The sequence below is a fragment of the Condylura cristata genome, unplaced genomic scaffold (assembly GCF_000260355.1).
Source record: "Condylura cristata isolate star-nosed mole 26May11 unplaced genomic scaffold, ConCri1.0 scaffold00037, whole genome shotgun sequence".
Taxonomy (NCBI): Eukaryota; Metazoa; Chordata; class Mammalia; order Eulipotyphla; family Talpidae; genus Condylura; species Condylura cristata.
This window is the reverse complement of record NW_004567138.1, coordinates 9,718,920-9,732,956: the sequence shown is the minus strand read 5'-3', so window position 1 is coordinate 9,732,956 and position 14,037 is coordinate 9,718,920. Positions and strand designations below refer to the sequence as shown.

General features: G+C 39.9%; 1 protein-coding gene across 3 annotated transcripts in view; it reads left to right on the top strand.

Annotated features, from left to right (window-relative positions):
- KIAA0319 (KIAA0319 ortholog) overlaps positions 1 to 14,037 on the top strand; it is an 85,447-nt gene that overhangs the window by 6,452 nt on the left and 64,958 nt on the right. The window contains exon 1 of one of the 3 annotated variants that reach the window (XM_012732947.1): positions 11,921 to 11,935. The exons of the other annotated variants lie outside the window; for them this stretch is intronic. The gene's annotated coding sequence lies outside the window, so the exon portion shown is untranslated. Of the gene's footprint in view, positions 1 to 11,920; positions 11,936 to 14,037 lie in introns of those variants that run through there. 3 annotated transcript variants of the gene reach the window in all.

The window sequence follows — 14,037 nt, the reverse complement described above, 5'->3', positions numbered from 1 at the left end:
CTCTATTTTTTCATATCATCTCTCCCCACAGAGATTTAAAAAATTATACTTAGAGAGAGATTCTCTGTCACATGTTAAGTCATTTTCATACTTGTAATGCTTCCGGCCATGGCCCACAATGGGATCTCTCTCATCTGTGTTCTTCTCTCTACGTATTTGTCTGCTATCAACAAAGATGTTGCTTTGAAGAACTTGGCTAACCTTCACCAGCCTGGTATAATCGAACACTAACTTAGCTGATGCTTCTTTCATTAGCTTCATGGATTTATTGAAGAGAAAACATTTTGTGTTACTCTTTCCACCAGCTCCCCAACCTAATTCTTAGAAAGTTGATTAAAGAGGGATTTGGAGCTTTCTGTGCCTATATTTTTCCTGTAGTTTCCCTGACTCATCCTTTGGAACCCTGGAGAATCCTTTTATTCCCCCATGAAAGCCTTTCCTGTGTTTAAAAACTAATGCTGGATTGGGTTTTCCTCAATTCTGCTTAATCTTCTAATAGGGAGTCACTTTATACTGTAATTGTAAAGCATGATCTCTGTGGTAAGTTCCTGGGTCAATCCTCTGTGTTGATTGGCCCAGTTTCTAGAACTTATTTTACTTGATCAGCTTCCAGTGGAGAAAGAACAAAGAATACAATTCTGAAAAGTTCTCAAATGTTTACATTCTTTGCTTGACACCTGGATAAATGTGTTGTCTGGATTTCCTTTGCCTTATGTCCTTTACTGGCAAGGATTTTGGGCCTTGGGAGTCCTTTATGAATATAAGAACAAGAGGTCTAAGTTGCTCATATAGATACTTTCTGAACTGTTTCTTTTACAAACCACTTTCCACATTTAGGCAACTCATGGGGTGAAATGTATGACTCTTGAATACTTCATCAGTTGCTTTGGCAAGGGAAAGTGCTGGAAATGGGAATGATCCGGACAAAAGCAGCCTTGATACTTTTCCATCTTCTATATTTCTTTCCCATGGAAACTTCGAAGGCTTGTTTTAGAAAAACTAGAAACTTCTGATTGGTGAATCATAGAAGCCCAGTTAATTCAAGCAGAATATTCTGTGTTCTGTCTTACCTCTTTCAGATTGGGTGTTCTCAAATAATACTCAAGTTCAGTATTTTGGGGCACTCAAGTAATACAAAGTACATGAAATTGGCTTATGAATGAAAAGATTATTATAAATGGCTGGTGTTTTGATGATAGTGATGATGAATATTATTAAGTATTGATGTCCCTATTATTAATAGGGTAGATTTGTACGGACAATATATTACCACCTTTCCATTCTGTTCTTTCATAGGCAATAAGTGAACAATTATTTACGTAATGCTAGAAAATTAAATTCTAAAAGAAGACTCTTAGGTCAGCTGATCAAAGGCACACTGATAAAGAGAATTAAAGACTGAACAGTCTCAGAATGGATGAACAGCTAGTCTGACTCAGAAATACAGGAATCACCAATTGTGGAATTCGGCCCAGAGCAGATTACTTTTTTTTTTTTAAGATTTATTTATGCATGCAGACCTGGGGTACAAGCTAGAGGTGCAGGGGAGGTGAGAATTTACCAGAGACAGAATGGGGAGCAGAACAGGTAGATGGGCGAATTACACTGCTAAGGGGAGCAGCGGGCCAGTCAGCTGAGGTCTGCCGCGCCATGTGGATCACCTCTCCAACAGGGATCAAACACACACTGAAGCAGCTGCACTAGCTTGCAGTGCTGTGTCCTAACCCGTTGTGCCACCAGGGAGGGCCAAGAGTAGATTACTTTTATGCACACAAAGCATCCTGCCTCTTGACCCAAAGTCAGTAGGCATAGAATGGACTTTCCTGTTCTCTTCCTAGTACTGTTGTCTAAAGGTGATAATGTAGTTATAGCACAGGATGGAGCATTCACTTAGGTAGCAGTGATGGCCCATTAGGTAAAAATTGAATTTAAGGGGAAATGAAAGTGCTTGGGCACATGAACATTAATTCCTCAAATTAGGGACATTATGTAAGGCCCGTGAGGTATACGCATTTGAATTTGTCCCTCTTAATTTAGGAACAGTGTCTCTAGTAGTATAAAACTGTTGTTAGTTGCAATCCGAGGGTGGTAAGGTCTGTCTTAACTTGCCACCATTTAGAAAAGATGCTAAAATATTTATTCTAGCATTTGGTACAAAAATAAATAGAAATAGGAATCTCTTGCCTCTTCCTCCACTGAACTCTAATTTTAGTCAATGTTGCCTATCCATCCTTTGAATTCTCTTGTCTGTTTTATCCAACCACCCCTTTCTTTCTCCCTACCGTCCCTACCAACAAAAAAGGGAATGACTGCATTTCTTTCTCCAATCTTTTCTTTCTGTTTTGTTGGTTTTTTCTTTTTAGTGTTTCTTTGACTCCGAGATCAAGATGCTCATGACCCAAAAACAACCTTGTAGTTGAAGGCTGCCTTAACCAACACTTGTCAAAATAGATAAAGTAAGGGAGGAAGGTATAACAAGAGAAACACCTTAGCTCCTGAGGCTAAGTTGAAATAGAAACTTGGTTCTGGGTCATCCCTGGCACATCACTATGAAGCTGTGCAGACTGAGTTCAAACCCCAGCCAGGGCACAATAGACCTCTCCTGTCTGACCTGCTGCTCCCTTCAGCAGTGTATTTCAGTGCATCTGCCTGGGATGCATGCTCTCTGATTAATCCTCTCACACCCCTGCACCTCTGGACTATACCCCAGTTCTTGTATGCATAAATACATAAATCTTTTTAAAAAATAAAAAATAAAGTAACTGTAATGCTCTTAATCGGGTCATCAGGAATCTTCAGGTGCAAATGCTAGTATTCTTACAAAGACAAAGACATTAAGATCTAAATAAGCAATACCAGCCAACACTATAGCCTAGAAGCTTGGAGAAACCCAAAGAAAGGAAATCAGTGAAGGAGCTGGGGCAGACCTAACTGAGACCCCCTAAGAGGAAACAGGCAGAAAAAAGTATATACTTCTCAGTTTTTCGACATGCCAATTCTGGTTGGCATCATATTGCTACTGTTTCTCACTTTCAAAATGAAATACCAGAGAGAATTGGTAGTCGGAGATAAGTTTCTTGCATGTCCAAGCATATTAGGTAGGAGTTCTTCAGGGAGAAGTTAAGGATAGAAAGACATTTATGGATTGTTAACATTTCCTGCAGGGTACAAATTAAAGGAAACCCTCATATTTGGAATCTTCCTAGCTAAGATTAAAGCCATGCTCTGAAGTGCCGCTGCCCTGGTTACAAAAAATGACTTTTTGATTTCTGAGGAATTGCACATTTTTGCATGTCTGAATGTTAAGTTCAAGAAGCGTGACTCCCTCACTCCCCATAGCCTATATTGAAAAAAAATCTCAAACATTCTCCCCTCCTGTAGTATATTACTAACCAAGGAAATGCAGACCAGGATTTTAAACCAATTAATGTGACAGTATTTGAATTAGCAGTGATTGGAACCCACTGAATTGTCGTTCCAGTCAGTTGGTACTTTTAATCAGGTCAGAGCTATGTTTGGTTTGCTCCCACTAAAGCAGCCAGGGGACTGCTACAGTGTGATTTGCACCCATGCTGAGAGCAAAATGTGCTACTCTTAAGATCAGAAGGCATTATTTTAAGTTCTTCCCCGTGCACATGAAGGCTTCCCAGCAGGTCTATTTGAGGAGGTGAGTAATGTGTTGATAGAATTGTGGGAAGAAAGGCCAGTATCCCCCTCCCCCATCTACACACATCCCTCCCTCACCTCTGCTAGCCAAAGTCCTCACCTCTAAAAACCCCAAACTTCCTTCTCTTTCCTTTGTATTCATACTTCACTTGCTTCCTTGATGTTGTTAATCTGTCTTGTGGCTTTTAACACCAGCTATAGGATGATGACTTCAGATCATCTCTCTAATTCCTTTCTCTGCTGAATTGCACATGTCTTTAACCCATGGCTCACTCAGCAGCCCACTCGGATGTCTTGCATTCTTCTCTGTGTGGGATGATGGCAATTCTGTTCTTCCAGTTGCGCTCATTCTAGGCTTATCTTTGTCCCATACCCTATGTCCTATCCACCAGCAAATCCAGTAGGCTCTACCTTCAAATTAAGTCAAGAATCTGACTCCCAGACCTCCCTGGTAGCACAATGGGTTAGGGTACAGCACTATAAAGCTGTCAGCTGCCACTGCAGCACAAGTTCAATCCCAGCGCAGATTGCTGACCCACATGTCTTGCCTGCTAGGCCCCTCAGCAGTGTATTTCAGTCAGTGTGCCTGTTCTGCTCCCCACACTGTCTCTGGTGAATTCTCTCACCCCCCTGCACCTCTGGCCTGCATCCCAGTTCTTGTATGCATAAATAAATAAATCTTAAATAAAAAAAAGAATCTGATTCCTCAGAACCCTCTCTGTTACTGAGAGCTCACCTCTCCCCTGGGTCACCATAGGAACGCCTAGCCTATCTCTGCTTCTTCCATTACCCCCCTATTATGCTGTGGTTTGTAAGAAGTATTTATTTGGGTTGTATTGGGTATTATAAATCCCTTACCTTACACCAGGCTTTAGAATCTGTTTTCTATCTTCAGAATGTGATGATTTCATGTGTGATTGGAATGACTCTATATATGGATTTTATATCTCCTTTTGGTAATGAGCAGCACAACCTGTAATTCCATCTATACTTTCACAGATATTTTGAGTGCAAATGAAGGATGGTAAACTATATATTAAGTCCAAATGACCAAAGTATATTTCTCACTTTTTAAAAGATTTATGCATACCTGAATAAAGCACTGAACTAGACAAATGCAGAATGAAAACTTCGTTTTAACTCTCTCAAAAGTAGCTATCATTTTAAAAAGATTTATTTATTTATGCATACAGACCTGGGGTACAGGCCAGAGGTGCAGGGCAGTGAAAGGATTCACCAGAGACAGATGGGAAACAGAACAGGCAGATTGACAAAGTATCCTGCTGAGGAGAGCAGCAAGAGAGACAGGAGGGGTCTGCTGAGCCATGTGGGTCACCTCCAGGGCCAGGGATAAAACTTGCACTGAAATGGCTGCAGCTAGGTTGTGCTGCATCCCAACCCCTTGAGCCATGAGGGAGGGCCCTATTTTTCACATTTGATCTTTACCCATAGTTCCTGTCTCACAGCTCCCAAACACCCTTGGGATTTCCTAGCTATTGAGAGTTTTAAAGTTGTCTTTTGTTTGAATAAGTGGCTTTGGAAGCACCTCAGATGGGGGCTGGCTGCCTGGAGAGTCAATATAGTTGGACCTCACAGGAGGGGAGGGGTTAGACATTGAGTTAAATTGCTAATGGCCAGTGATTTAATTAATCCTGTCTAAGTAACAAACCTTCATCAAACTCCAAGAAAGGGTTTGAGGAGTTTTGGGGTTGGTCAACATATAGAGATTTGGGGAAAATGGCAGAGTAGAGGGTGTGGGAACTTTGTGCCTTTCACCCACAAAGCTCTCGCTTTTAGTTTCCTGATTTTATGAAGCACTTTAGTTCCAACTCCCCAGCTTGAATGGGCCCAAGGCGGGATTTCTGTTTTCTCTATATCCATTAAACTCACTTCTCAGATTTAGAAATCCGTAGCTGTCTCTAGCAGCTGCTGCTTCTTCCTTAGCTGTTGATTTCCTGTTGATTTTGAGCCCTGGGGGACTTCCCTTATTTTGGTGTGAGTACAATTATATATTAAAAGGGGCATTTGTTTTATTTTATTTTCCCAGCAATCTCAACATTATACCATGTTGCCATTTTACTAGACACAGAAATCCAGACTTTTCCCAGGCATTATAACATTGTATTACTTATTTATAATCTCCATCTTTTTTAAAAAAAGATTTATTTATTTATGCATACAAGAGTTGGGGTATAGGCCAGAGAAGCAGGGGGTGAGAGGATTTACAGAGACAGATCGGGGAGCAGAACAGGCGGATCTACTGAAGTACACTGTTGAGGGGAGCAACATGCAGACTGGAGCGGTCTGCTGTTCTATGAGGATTGCTCCCTCTCCGGAGATCAAACTGGTGCTGCAATGGCTGCAGATCACTTCACAGTGCTGCATCTTAACCCCTTGTGCCACAAGGGAGACCCCTATAATCGTCATCTTTCATGTATTATTGTTTCATGGACTTCATGGTTATACATGGATAGTATACATCCATGCTATAGGAAATAATATTTAGCCACACCCTAGCATTGGACATTGAGATTCTAATTTTAATAACATCTAAGAGGCTAAATTTATTCAATTAAAAATGTTCTTATTATGAAGCTATATCCTTGTTACATTTTGTATTAAAATGTCAATTTTTAGTGAAATTATGGTAAATAAGATTTTATTTATTTAATTATATTTACTTCATCACTTCTTTATCCCTTAATTTAATGATTCTGTTTAGCATTTTATTTTATTTTTTTCCAGAATTTGATTTTCACTTATTGAGCTGTTACATTTGGGGAAAAATAATGATAGGTATATAGAAAACTAAAAAGAGCAACCAGCTGAGACATTTGTTAGCCACAGAAGGACCAAAGTTTTTAGAAGGGAGATATATATGTGTATGACTATAAATGACTCATTAATGAAGAATATAATAAACTCTATATAAAGTAAATCTTATGGAAAATAAGTTATTTAAAGATCTTTGCATTGCATATGGGTTTTAGAAAATATGTTATCTTAAAAACCTTATTAAAATTGAATGGCAGTAAGAAATTATCCAATAAATTATTTATCTTAAAAGCATCAAGATAAACTGAGCTTTTATGTTGTTTGGATACAGTGAATTTTTAAAAGACTCTCAAGAGGATCATACCAAATATTTTATATTAACTGGTAAGATTTAAAAAATATCTTCCCATTCTCAGAACAATGGTATTTGTAAGGCCCTGTCTCTAAACAGTATTTTAAGAGTTAGCATGACTTGAGGACCTCTCTGGTGGCTCAGTCGGTTAAAGTGCAGCACTACGAAGCTAGCCACAGCCACTTTAGCGCCAGTTCGATCCCAGCCCAGGAGCTGACCCACATGGCATGGCAGACCCCTCCTGACCCAACTGCTGCTTCCTTCAGCAGTATAGTTTGTTGATCTGTCTCTTCTGCTCCCCACTCTACCTCTGGCGAATTCTCTCTTCACCCCCGCACTTCTGACTTGTACTCAGTTCTTTATGCATAAATAAATAGATCTAAAAAAAAAAAGAGTATGACATAAGACAAAAGTTCTTAATGTTCACAGCAGTAAACAACATTTTCTGTGGAGGATCTGGGAAAGTTATTCACTATGACAATTATTTCCTTGGATGTTAGTCCTTCTGGAAAAATTGCTGTCCTTAGGAGCAGTTTCTCATATTAGATGAGAAACTCAGCTGTTTTATTATTATTTCTTTGGGGGGGGGACTGATGATATTTATTTAGGTAACATTGTGAAGTATTATAAATCATGTAAAACATATACATTAGAAGTGTAAGTTATCACATCACACAACTACCACCCTTTATCAGTGCATTGGGTCCCTTACCCCTTTTCTCACAACCCTCCCACCTTTCCCTTCCGGTAGCCTCAGTTCTACAGTCAGATTTCTATCATTTGTTTTGATTTAATTTTTTCTGTTTCTTTGTTTTTTTATTATATATTTTCACATATGAGGGAAATCACCAAATATTTGTCTTTTTCTTTATGACTTAAATTTTTTTAAAAGTTTATTTATGCATATAAGAACTGGGGTATAGGTGAGAGATGCAGGGTGTGAGAGGATTCACCAGTGACAGAGTGGGGAGCAGAACAGTCTGGTTGACTGAAATGCATTGCTGAGGGGAGCAGCAGGCAAGACAGGAGAGGTCTGCTGGGCCATGGGGTCACCTCCTTGGCCAGGGATAGAACTCCAGCTGCAGTGGCTGTGGAGAGTTTCATAGTGCTATGCTTTAACCCACAGTGCCACTAGGAAGGGCCCCTGTCTTTTCTTTTAGCATAATCTCCTGCAGTTCTGCCTGTGTTGTTCCATACGGCCAAATTTGATCTTGCTATATAGCTGAGTTATATTCCATTGTGTACATATACCACTGTTTTTTATCCATCCATTTGTTCTTGGACACGTGGGTAATTTCTATAGCTTGTAAATCGTGCTGCAAGCATGAATTAGTGTTTTGGGGGTAGGTGCCTAGAAAAGGGATCTCTGGATCCTATGGTTGATCTTCTTTTTACATTTTCAGAAACCTCCACACTCTTCTCCTTAGAGACTGGATCAGTCTACGTTCCTTCCAACAGTCTGTGAGGTGCAGGGGTGGTGAGAAGATTCACCAGATACAGAGTGGGGAGCAGAACAGACAGATCAATGACAGACAAGACAGAGGTCTGCTGTACCATATGGGTCAGCTCCCAAGCCAGGGATGAAGCTAGTGCTTAAGCGGCTGTGGCTTTTTCTCCACACCTTTGCCAGCAAAGGTAGTCTTGATAGGGGCCATTCTCAGAGATGTGCGGTGGCATCTCATGTAATTCTGATTTGCATTTCCCTGATGAGAAGTGACAATGAGCCTTTTTAAATGTGCCTGTTAGCCATCTGCATGTCCTTTGGAGAATTATCTATTTAGTTCTTCTGCCCATATTTTGGATTGGGTTATTTGCTTTTCATTGACTTGTATGAGTTCTTTGTGGATTTTGGATATTAGCCACTTGTTAGGTGTAGTATATAAAAATACTCTCTCCCATTCAGTAGAGTATCTTTTTTTTTTTGTTTGTTTTAATGATAGTTTCTTTTGCTGTGCAGAAGTTTCTTATTTTGAAATAGTTCCAATTGAAGTTCAGATTTTTGGTTACATTCTTTTCTGCATTAAGGGACTCCCTCTCTGACACACTAAATATAAATGGAGTAAGCAGGGGCTCACTGGTGGTGCAGGAGGTTAAAGCTCAGCACTATGACGCTATCCACAGCCACTGCAGCTCAAGTTAAATCTCCAGTAAGAGGGAGTGGCCCACATGGCACAGCAGAACTCTCCTGTCTTGCCCACTGTTCCCCTCAGCAGTGTATTTCAGGAAATCTACCTGTTCCCCACTGGTATCCCAGGTCTTGTATGCATAAATAAATAAATCTTTAGTAAGTAAATAAATAAATAGAATAAGCATTGCAATGAAGCCAAGTGAGAGAATGTGGGGAAGAGAAGGTGTGTGTGTGTCTGTTAATGCACAAAAGAAATGAAAGCTCAAGCATTGATGATATAAATAAAATATCAAAGGGCGGTGGAGGGCCCTCCCTGGTGGCCAAAGGGTTAGGACGCAGTACTGCAAGCTAGCTGCAGCCGCTTCAGTGTGAGTTCGATCCCTGGCACCGTAGGTGATCAGTGGTGTAGCAGACCTCTTCTGACCCACCCGCTGCTCCTCTCAGCAGTGTACTTCATCAGACGGCCTGTTGTGCTCCCTACTGTGTCTCTGGTGAAGCCTCTCACTGTCCCTGTACCTCTAGCTTGTACCCCAGTTCTATATGCATAAATAAATAAATCTTAAAAAAAAAAAGGTGGTGGAAAGTACCAGAAAGAGGAGTTGAAAGTAGTAGTTACACCTTCAGAGTAGGTCTTGGGATTGGGGAGAGTGAACAGGAAAGTTTTTTTTTTTTTAGCACTATTTATCTTTAAAACTGATTAATTCAAGTGTTAAGAGTTAACATTATTTAAAGTAAAAATATCTAAAAAACATACTCTGTGTTCCCACTCCTATCTCCCACCTGCTCAGTTTCCATTTTCATCTCCTTTACATATATCCCTTCTCTTAGTTTATTTCAATTTTGCATGATTTCATTTTGCAGATATTACAGATAGGAATCCTAACTTCTATTTTTTTTAAGATATATTTTTATTTATTTGTGCATACAAGAGCTGTGGTGTAGGACAGAGGTGTGAGGTTGAGAAGAGTCACCTAAGACAGTGAGGGGCAGAGCAGTGAAATATACTGCTGAGGGGAGCAACAGGCGAGACAGGAGAGGTCTGCTGGACCATGTGGATCAGCTCCCTGGCTAGGGATGAAGTCTGGCTGTAGTGGCTGCCCTGTAGCTTGATAGCAATGTCTTTAACCATTGTACCACTAGGGGGCCCTCTATCAGGAATTTTAAACATTGGTTCCTATTTTGGTTTGACCTGATCTATGTAACAGACAGTTGCCCACATTAAGGGAGGCTTGCTGTGGGGCCATGGGGCTATTCTTACTTTGTTGGCCTGAGTTTTTTGGCCCAGTTACTGCAGTGACTTTTTTCAAGATCAGAAGGAACTCAACTGCAGTGAGATGCAAAGAGAAAATGTGAGTGAAATGTTTCCTCCGAGTCACCACAGGATATTTCTGGGCAAACCTTACCCAAAAGCAAGGCAGTTAGGAAGAAAATACGAGAAATACTGGATGCGTTGTCACATACAAACTTTTTTTTTTCATACATTCAACTCCAACTGAGATGAAAGCTGGCTTTGAGAAATAATTTATTCAGAGGACCATAGCAATTTTCTCTCTTTGAAATAGAGCTCACTGAATTCAGAACATTGAAACTTAAATATGAATTTGCCCACTTTTTCCCACAGTGATTTGTTTTTCAGGTCTCTCCATTCTAGTTGTTCTTTTACTGGAATGATGGTAACTTCTGTGTTCTTTCTCTTATTGACAGATTGTTCATATTTAATCAGTTTCATAAATCAGTGAGCAATTAGCAAACTGCTTAGTAGACCTGTTACTTCTATGAGTGAAGTACAGTGTCAACTCCTTTTCTCTAGGACCTTGGGCATAGAACTTCTGGGGAGAGACATACAGTAGTTGTGTTCTAACCTCAGGGGACCAAGGCATTTTCTCATGACTAGAGCTGCCTGGCAAAGTACTGTACAAATATGTGCACAATAAATAATGCATGAAATACACATTTACTTAGGAATGCATTATCTTTAAATTTGCTAAATCTGGCTGCCCTATTCATACCTCATGCCCTCAGTGTTAGCTGCAGAGCGAATCCCTGCCTGAACTAACCTCATATGAAATTTACTGGAGTTCTTGATGCCAAGGGGAAGCAGAACATGTGCCTTCAAAACATGACAAAATGGAATCAAAGCAAACCCAAGGAAAATGACTACAGAATTTGTTGCAGGGCCACCCAAAGTGAACTGGGCTGCCTGTCTGTGGGTCCTCACCCATGCACTTAAGATTCACTGCACACACACACACAAAGGTCAAAAATGGGTTTATTTACAAGGGAAAAAGAAAAGGAACAACCCAGGGAGAGAGAGAGATACAAGTTAACTGATGTGTCCTACCAGTTCCGCTGACTTGGAACCCCAGTAGCATGCTGAAAACTGATCAAGAGCCAAGGGACCAGCTACCAGCCACGGGCCAAGGGGGAGAGAGAGCGTCAGCTCAACATGTCTGCTTTTTATAGCCCAAAAGTCTCAAAATGACTGCTTAACTCCACCCTTTGGTCCTAGACGTCCTCCCTTTGGTGTTGCTAGGAGTTGTAGTTTCAGTGTCTGGAGTAGGAGGTGGAGTCTACAAAACCTGTTTCTCTAGAGTTGGTCCAGGGCATCCTTCCCCCCTAACAAATTGAGGTTACTAGAGGGAGAGGAAGAATAGGGGTAGTAACAGAGCAGGGAGGGGTGGAGGACTTGGGTGCTTTGGTGGGGTTGGAAGGGTGATGTGCATTAGTGGAGGTGTGAACCTCTTCACCTAAATTATATACAGTGTTGTAAACCAATTATAACTATACTTCAATTAAACCGACAAATAAGAATTAAATTAAGAAAAAAACATGCCACTTGGACATATTTATTACTTTTATCTGAAAGCAATTAAGGCTGAGCAGACTCAAGAGAAGGTGTTTTGCTTTGTTTCTTTTCCTCTCCCTTAGCTGCTTAAAAGAATGTATTGGTAGAGGACTTGCACAAGGAAGAGAGCTAATGCCAGGATAACTGTTCATATCATCTGCTTTGCGGGGTAAATATTCTTTACCAAACATTTGTTCTATCTGGCTTTCTATGGGTTGTCTTCCTCTCCTTGGGAGCCTCCCACTTCCACCCCCAATTGCCTGAGCTTAGGAAGGCATTGAAGCTTCAATTGCATGGCTGTCTTTGGGTTTCCCATACATTTGAAATTTGTTTTCCCCTTATTAGTTTGTCTCAAGAATAGAGATTTAGAGTGCCTCAAAGACCACATTCTTACCAACAAAGGGAATACTGAAAGTTTTTATGTATGACAATCTAGTAGATGCAATGTATTTAAGTTTTTTTTCTATGTTCTGTTTATTGAAGGATTTTTTCTTCTAAACTGTTATTGATCTGAGGACTTCTTCCCTGGGAAATTATACTTTTCTATGCTGTGAATTATAGATATTTTGCCCACTTGATCACTGATACTTTGATTTTATATATGGTGTTATTTCCATGAAAATTGTTATTTACCCATGTCTTTCATCAATAGATATAATTTACTCATATCATTCTATTATGATTTCTGAGTTCTTAACATGCTAGGCCTTCCCCATTCAAAAAATTGTACATATACTCTCTTGTAGTTTCTTCTTTCTTAAAAAAAAATATTATTGAGATGGAGTTCAGATATCATATAATTTACTGATTTGAATTGAACAGTTATATTCACAGTATTGTACAACCATCTCCACTATCAATTTTAGAATTTTTCATTACCTCAAAAAGAAATCTTGTGAGCATTATAATTCATATTCTTTTTTCTCCAATTTCAACTATCTTAGATAACCTCTAATTTACTTTTTAAAAAAAAAGATTTATTTATTTATGCATACAGAACTGAGGTACAGGCCAGAGGTGCAGGGACGGTGAGAGAATTCACCACACACAGAGCAGAGAAATGGGGAGCAGAACAGGCAGATTAATGAGGTAGACTGCTGGGGGGAGCAGTGGGCAGCTCAGGAGAGGTCTGCTGTGCCATGTGGATCACCTCCCGGGCAGGGATCGAACTCATGCTGAGGTGGCTTTAGCTTCTTGGTGCTGTGCTTTAACCTATTGTGCCACTAGGGAGGGCCCCTTCTAATTTACTTTTAGCTTTACTGTTGTACCTGTCTGATATGGGTGGAATCATACAGTATTTTGTCCTTTCTGACAGACTTCCTTAAAATAGCATACTTAATTATGGGGTTTCCTGCTTTTGTAGGGCCATCTTTTTTGAAGCCCTACAAAGATGGCCCTACAAAATAACGAAGTACTTCATTATTTTTATTACCAAATGATATTCTATGTATGGATATGACACATTATGTTTATAAATTTTTTGGTTGTTGGACATTTGGCTTGCTGGTATATATGTAGGAATAGAAATGCTGGATCAGATGATAGGTATGTTAACTATTGGAGGAATTGCCAAACTCTTTTCCAAAGTGCTATATACCATTTTACATTCTCACTAGTGGGGTTTGAAAGTTCCACTTTCTTAATATCCTCATCAATATTTTCAATTGTCTTTTTTCCTATTAGCTGTACCAATAGATGTGAAGTAACTCATTGTTCTTTTTGGTTTGCATTTTTCTGTGAGCTAATGCTGTTGAATACAGTTACATGTGATTATTGACCATTTGTATCTATTCTTCGAACAACTGTCTGTTCAGATTTTTGCCCATTTAAAAATGTTTTCTTGTTATTATTGAGTTTCAGTAATATTTATATATTCTTAGATGTATAATTTGCAAAAATTTGATTCCATCCTGTGGGTTTTCTTTTCACTTTCTCCATGCTGTCCTTAAAAAAAAGAAAAGAAAAAGCCACATTTTTAAAAAAGGTTTGAAGTGCATTTTTAAAAATCTTGATATTTGTGGGGTTTATGTTGTATGTTAAAAAAAATTATTGCTTAGGCCCTCCCTGGTGGCGCAGCGGGTTAAAGCACAGCACTGAGAATCTAAAGCCGCTTCTGCATGAGTTCGATTCCCGCTTGCCCCGGAGGTGACCACATGGCGTGGCAGACCTCTCCTGACCCGCCCGCTGCTCCCCTCAGCAGTGTACTTCGTCGATCTGCCTGTTCTGCTCCCCACTCTGTCTCTGGTGAAGCCTCTCGCCGCCCCTGAGCCT